Genomic DNA, 8213 nt, shown 5'->3' on the forward strand with positions numbered 1-8213 from the left:
TTCGCCAAAAAAATTTTGAACAAAAACAAAAGTTAAATAACGACTGGGATTACGGACAGTAAAATTACAGTTCAATACTTCATGTAACCCTCACGAGCATTCAGGAGAGCACGTACACGTTGAGGCATGCTGTTCACGAGATTTGCCAAGGTTTGGACAGGAATCACTTGCCATGCAGTGACAATAGTCTGCTGCAATTCACGCACAGAGGTCGGCTGCTGGTCCAAGTGGTCGATTTGACGCGTTAATTCTGCCCACAAGTTCTCTATCGGATTCATATCCGGGGACATGGCAGGCCACTCCATATGCTCTACACCACGGTCAGCAAGAAAGTGTTGGATCATGCGAGCACGATGAGGCGCGTGCATTGTCATCTTGGAAGACAAAGTTTCCTCGAAAGGCTGCACGAGCAAATGGAAGCAATGTTTCTTCCAGAATGGCCCTGTACTAGAACTGGTTCAGGTTTCCATTCAGAACAACCAGGTCAGTTTTGCCCCCCAAACAAAAGCAGCCCAAATGGTCACCCCACCACCTCCAGCTTGGACTCTTGGCACTATGCCATCTTTGTTGTAGGCTTCATGCACTTGTCTGCGCACTCGGACGCGGCCATCTTGATGATAGACCAGAAATCTAGACTCGTCACTGAAGGTCACGTGATTCCAGTGTCCTGGCTGCCATTGACAGTGCTCTCTGGCCCACTGCAATCGGCACTGGCGGTGTTGTCTGGTCAGGCGTGGCTTTCTCAGGGGACACCTTGCACGATAGCCTGCTTGAACCAGTCGTTGGTTGACTAGCCTTCTGGATACAGGCACATTTGTCAGTTGCTGCCACTCAGCCCTAAGCCGATTAGCTGACTTGGTATGGCCATTGCGGACTAACTGGTGCAGCTGGCGATCATCCCTCCTTGTGGTTCTGCGGGGACGTCCTGGCCTCGGTATTGGAGTAGGGACACCCATCTGAGCATTTCGTTTCAGGATCTTTGACACCTGACCTTTAGTGATGCCATACTGCTGAGCAATAGCACGCTGTTTCATGCCGTAATTTCGTAAAGCCACCACTCCATGACAAACAGCATTGTCGAGTTGACGGACCATCTCCAGAGGAAGCGGCAATAACTTTTGGAGACGTGCAGCAGTTGTTTTCCACTAATACAGAACGCAACAACCCCTGTATACCCGACTGTGAAGCCAATCATCAAATGCACCTGTCCGTACATTTTGCTACGCCACCTGTGATATAATCCTGTTGTTAACTTCTTGCTGCAACAGACAATCAGTGATATGGTTCTTTTAACAAATAAATCACCAAAGTGTAAAACAAACTCACCAGATTGATATACTGAGTTCAGAAAGTAAACCTAAGTCAAGAAAGAAAAAAAAATTCCATATTAAATGCCAAGTCTGTATATACACACCCTGAATTTAAAATAGATTAAATTGAGAGTTGTTGTCACCGATGCACACATAATTACCTCATAATGTTAAAGTGGCATTTTTTTTCAAAGAAATTTTTACAAAGTAATTGAAAATGAAATAAAGAAATATCTAAAATACATAAGTATTCAACTTTGTAGAAATGCCTTTGGCAGTGATTACAGCTTCGAGTCTTCTTACGTATGTCTGTATCAGTATGTGGTCTTCTTGGGTATGCCTGTATCAGTCTGCATCAGCTTTGCACGTCTGGATTTGGAGAGTTTCTCTCTTTCTTCCTTGCAGATTTGCTTAAGCTCTGTCAAGTTCGATGGGAAGTGTCGGTGAACAACAACCTTCAAGTCTTTCCACAGATTCTCAGTGGGAATAAAGTCTGGCCTTTGATTGGGCCACTCAAGGACTTTCAAATTATTGCTCTGAAGCCATTCCAGTGTTGAATTGGCTGTGTGCATGGGGTCATTTTCCTGTTGGAATGTAAATCTTCACTCAATCAAAGGTCTTTTGCACTCTGAAGCAGTTTCTCCACAAGGATTTGCCTGTAATGTGCCTGTAGAGACAGAGACAATAATTATATACTCTGCTCACCTTCACTCCTTCATTATCCCTTTTCTCCCGCCTCTGGAGCAAACTCCTTCACTCTCTTCGATCCCACTCCTCCCTACAGGTATTCAAAACATCTGTTCACCACCATCTCTTATCTTCCCCCATCCAAAACCTTGATCTCTTCTACCCCCGTTAATTCACCCCAGATCCACTTTTTTGAAATACCGACTTCTTTCCTGGAAGTCCTAGCAGTGTCCATGTGTTTTTTTTTTACCTCTCCCACCCCGCCTTCCCATGCCTCCTCCCCCCAAGTCCTCTCCCTCCCACAGATCTCCTGATGTCCCTGTTCTCTGCTGTTGTACTTGTGTGTTGCCCTCTCTCTCCCCACCTTGTCTCCCGCTCCCTTTATTGTAAGTTTTGTGTGTCCGTTTGTTTGTTTTTTTGGGGTTTTTTTGTGATTGATATTAGCTCTTACACGAGCCTCGATCTTGCATACAAAAAAACAACAAAAAAACCGAAAGGCCCGGTCCATGGGGATCGATCGGAACTCTGACCGTGACCGCGCTGCCATGATGAATCCAGGCAGCAGGGAAGAATGGGGAACATCCCCCCCCCCCCCGACTTGCATTGGGGGTACAACCACCGCGAAGAGGCATCTCCGATAATTGTAATGTAGCATGCTAAATAAGGTGGTGTAAAAGGCATCAAGAGTGGTAAACTTCCAAAAAGGTTTTTTTTTTTCCAAAAGTCTTTAAAACCTTTATTTGATTACAATTGAATGATATACTTGACCACTAGAACACCAATCATCTGGTTGCCACACTTACAAAAACCTCCAGTTTAGCAGTACTTGGCCAAAATTTTATATCACCCTTTCTCGACCAATCAAAATTTGTACTGCCACTCTCAGGTGTGGGAATATCAAGATTCAGACAAAATGATGGCTCACTCGGAAATATAGATCGTGCTCGGAAACGTAAAACAAGAGTTTAAAAGACCCTCCTTTTCTCAAGGCTGTGCAGGGTAAGGTGTTCTATGAACTCTAGTTGCCAATATAAATGTTAGAAGTTTTGTTCAGACAGATCTTAGGCTTGTGGAGGTGGAGGGGATAATTAAGTGAGAGGAAAGCAACATAAGCATAATTTTGCATGAATTAAAGGAAATTCGGACAAATCAAAGTAATATCTGGGATTTGAACTTGGAATCACAACATCAATTAAATAGTTGCTCAGATGTGAATGCTAAATAGGCCAACCAAATGTGATTTTGTGAAAAAAACATCGAGTTTCTTTTTCTGATTCACTCTTAGCAATGTAAAACTAACCAATGTTTCAGAGGTTAAAGGGTAGTTCAACCTAGGGAAAGACTAGTCAAACCCTAACCCTGAAAAAGAACCTCAGTCGTTTAATATGACTGATGACTCATTTCAGCTGGAAGAAAATAATTAGGGGAGATCTGTGGTTAGTACAGTGTATTAATAACTCAAAACTACCACATATGATAAGTATTTGCTTATGGAAATTATATTACTTAAATGATGAGCATATTAGGAAATTGTAAATAGTAATCAATATATTACATATGCAAATCTGGGGGAATAGAGGTTGTAAATTGCTCAAAAAAAATTAACAAATGAAAAGGATGGTGGAATCGTCGGTGGTGAAAAGGAAGTGTGTCGATATATTACGCATGCAAACCTGGGGGAATAGAGGTTGTAAATTGCTCAAAAAAAATTAACAAATGAAGAGGATGGTGGAATCGTCGGTGGTGAAAAGGAAGTGTGTCGATATATTACGTATGCAAACCTGGGGGAATAGAGGTTTTAAATTGCTCAAAAAAAATTAACAAATGAAGAGGATGGTGGAATCGTCGGTGGTGAAAAGGAAGTGTGTCGATATATTACGCATGCAAACCTGGGGGAATAGAGGTTGTAAATTGCTCAAAAAAAATTAACAAATGAAGAGGATGGTGGAATCGTCGGTGGTGAAAAGGAAGTGTGTCGATATATTACGTATGCAAACCTGGGGGAATAGAGGTTTTAAATTGCTCAAAAAAAATTAACAAATGAAAAGGATGGTGGAATCGTCGGTGGTGAAAAGGAAGTGTGTCGATATATTACGTATGCAAACCTGGGGGAATAGAGGTTTTAAATTGCTCAAAAAAAATTAACAAATGAAGAGGATGGTGGAATCGTCGGTGGTGAAAAGGAAGTGTGTCGATATATTACGCATGCAAACCTGGGGGAATAGAGGTTGTAAATTGCTCAAAAAAAATTAACAAATGAAGAGGATGGTGGAATCGTCGGTGGTGAAAAGGAAGTGTGTCGATATATTACGTATGCAAACCTGGGGGAATAGAGGTTTTAAATTGCTCAAAAAAAATTAACAAATGAAGAGGATGGTGGAATCGTCGGTGGTGAAAAGGAAGTGTGTCGATATATTACGCATGCAAACCTGGGGGAATAGAGGTTGTAAATTGCTCAAAATAAAATTAAGAAAAATGATGGTGGAAAAGGGCGTGTGTGTGTGTGTGTGTGTGTGTGTGTGTGTGTGTGTGTGTGTGTGTGTGTGTGTGTGTGTGTGTGTGTGCACGTGCGCGCACGCCAAATTGGAAGGAGGAGAAAAGAGGAAGGAGTTGATCATGAGTAAGGGAATGGGAGAGGAGGAGGTTGTACGATTATGTGAATGGGAGAGGAGGAGGCCCAATCCAAAAAAAAATGGAATTGGGATGTTGTTAAAAAAAAAAATTCAGACATAATATGTGGATGGCCCGTGACATCATACATTGACTTTTATACTTTTGGTACAATAGTGCAAGACAAATGCTCTGACGACGTCACCAACCCAGGCCATCTTTTTGCACAATGACAACTCTGGACTCCAAAATGTAACCACAGCATACACATGTTGCTCCATTGATTGGAATCTTGTGAAGCAGACCTAGGCAAAATGGTGCCCAATATTAGAAAACAAGAAGAGGCACTGACTTCCTGTTTTAACAACACAAAAGCTGCGTTATCCAAGTCCCGACACGTGATCATTCAATTTGTCGATGGCCAACCAGGACGTGCCCCGACACTGAGCGTGATCATCAGGGTGTCGTTGTGTTTCTAAATTCCTGACATTTTGAATCCCATGTCAATAAACAGTGCATCTGTGGGAAGGGGAATCTTACGCAAGTGTGTTTCTGGGTATTTCCCCTAATCTTGTTTTACTAGCCTCGGGGTGAGAATTCCAGCGGTTGGAAAAGGAACCTGGAATTTCTCCATTTTTGTTGGGATGAGGTAGCTTTCGATGTTTTATGGTGTGGGCGTTTTGCCGGCCAAAGCCGCTCGAAGTCTCCAGGGGGTAGTAAGGAAATTGCTTTTTAGACCAGTCTACATTTCATTATCATGCGCTAATTCAATGGTCAAAATTATGCCGTCAATATGAATGGCCATTGTGACTAAAGACTTCAATAAAGAGCTCATGTTGATATTACATTTATGATTGGGCCGTTTTAAAGCTGTGAGCATGTCAGAATTTTGATCAAGGATCTTGCTAAATGGTTACCTGCAGATTGCTCGTGCAGCGGTTCACATATGTAGGGCATGTCATGTGCCAAGTCATTCAAACTTAGTCATTTGAATGAACTATTGAAAATATATATATTACTGCGCTGGGTTTTTTTTCCTAATTTTTTTTGGCCTAATTTTTTTGATTTTGGAATTTTCAGGATTTTCTCTCCTCCCCCAACTCGCATTAGCAGTCGGATATTATACATGTTGTCCCTAGAGACGTCCCTGCACAATGTTACGTAGCAACCGATGTGTGGCCTCAGTCAGACAAATACGGTGCAAAACCATTCGGTCATGAACCAACGCAGTAGACAGAAACCCGAGACCACCAGAGCAGGCATCTGCTCGTCAAAAAGGTGGATACTTTGCATCCCGGTGGGAAGGCAGAGGAAAATTCACAGAGTCTGTACCTTGAGGCGATTCAAAAAGGATCCAACCCAGAAGTCATGCCTGATAATATACAGTTTTAGTTTTCCTCTCTGCGCCTCCTTACCCAGACGGCCAACTTTGGTGGGATTTGGTGACCAATCTGGGTGTATTCTTCTATTTCCTGTTTTATCTTTGCCTGCCAACTGCTGTCATTTAATTGTACAATTGCAGCATTATGGGTAGGGTTATGTGCACTCCCGTTAGCCTGGGTTTGAATCTCAACCCAGCAATAAAATGTCATCCTGGTGTTTCGCATACAAGGGGATCCAGCAATATGTTCCTCATCAACAGGAAGGATATCAAGCTGGAAGATTTGTCCACTGGCACTGGGGAGTTCATGCATGTTAAAAATCCCACGGTATCTTTCGCAAAGTGCAGGTGAGTTATCTCCGGCACTCTGAATAAATTCCAAATTTCTACCACCTTCAAAAATAATAATAACGATAATAATAAGAATAATAAACATTCCGGGGTCGACCTTGGTTATTTTTCGTCCAGAGACAACAAGGGATGGCAGAACGATCCTCCAGCATAATACCCTTCTGAGGAACAACACACACATTGATGCCTCGTCTTGCATATGAAACACCAGGATGACAGTTTACAGGGCAGTCGAGAATCAAACCCAGGCTAGACAGCTCAGGAGTGAGTATGCATACCTCGGAGCCATGCTCCATGTCCATTCACAGCTTAGAAGCTTTTCTCGACGAGTTGTGATATGCCGAGCTTTGCAAAGAGAACGAGGCTCAAATTATTATTTTATTGGTGAAGACATTTGCTTAAACCAATACGGTACACAACAACAACAACAACAACAACAACAACAACAACAGTACCAACATCAAGTTTCCTTCTCTCAAGGATACATTCTGGTTCTCACAATAGTTTCCTAGCAACCTGATTAAATGAACACAATCCATTTAATCCTGGTGTTGGCCTAATCTCTCCGACTCTCTGGAAAATCCTCTCGATCTCTTTGCTGATGACTCCACTCTCTGCCGCTCCTTATCTCAACCCTCAGATCGGCAGTCTGCAGCCTCTTCACTCTCTGCAGACTTGGACAATATCACAAACTGGTCAAACAAGTGGAACATGTCTTTCAATCCTGAAAAATCTCACACTCTCACTTTGTCTCCAAAAAGACCATCTGGACAACCCTCCCATCGACTTTCTGAACAATCCTCTTGAAGAAGTTCTGTCACTCAAGGTATTGGGTCTCACTATCTGCCATTATATTTCCTGAGAAAACTACATTTCCAAGCTGGCCTCCAAAGCCAGTCACCGACTGGGCATCCTCCGTCGTGCGTAGTCCTTTCTGAACAATTCTGAGCTCCTCACCACATACAAAGCTTTCATCCGCAGCTTGATGAAGTACTGCTCTCCCCTCAGGGCTGGTGCTCCTGCCTCACACCTAGCTCGGCTTCACGCGGTTGAAACCAAAGCTTTCAGAATCATTGGAATCTCCCGCGATGAAGCTAATTCTGAGGGCCTTTCTCTCACCGCAGGCAGGTTGGTGGTCTTTCTATCTTCTGCCGACTCCTCTCCGGCCTTGCTCCCCCTGCTCTGTCTGTGATCTGTCCCCCAAACATTCCTACAGGTCGCATAAGATCTGCCAGCAATCCTCTTCTGGTGAAATTGCCAAAATCAAGACTCTCTGCTCACCTTCACTCGTTCATTCCTCTTTTCTCCCGCCTCTGGAACAAACTCCCTCACTCTCTTCAATCCCTCTCCTCCCTCCAGGTCTTCAAAACAGCTGTTCACCACCATCTCTTATCTTACCCCATCCAAAACCTTGATCTTTTCTACCCCCGTTAAAACACCCCAAAATCCACCTCTTTCAATCCCCAACTACTTTCCTGAAATTCCTAGTAGTGTTCATTTGCTTTATACCGTGTACTTCTCCCTCGTCCCCAGCCATCCCACTTCCAAGGATCGACTGACTTCCTTGTTCTCTACTGTTGTTGTGCTTGTGTGCTTCCCTCTCTCCCACTCTTGTCTCCCGCTCCCTTCATTGTATGTTTTATGTGTCTGCATGCTTTCATGTTCAATGTGTTAGCTCTTACATGAGCCTCGATTCTGTATACAAAAAAAAAGTCATGATTTTTTTTGAAGATATATGGTTAAGAGGATACCAATATATTTTCCATCCATGACCCCTTAGCACAAAAAAAAAATTTGGGAGAATATTAAGCCGAATAATCGTTTAAAAAAAAAATCGGACTATTTGCACTGCCATTATTCAAATGAGTTACTTC

Source organism: Myxine glutinosa, chromosome 9 (assembly GCF_964187855.1).
Source record: "Myxine glutinosa chromosome 9, kmMyxGlut1.1, whole genome shotgun sequence".
Taxonomy (NCBI): Eukaryota; Metazoa; Chordata; class Myxini; order Myxiniformes; family Myxinidae; genus Myxine; species Myxine glutinosa.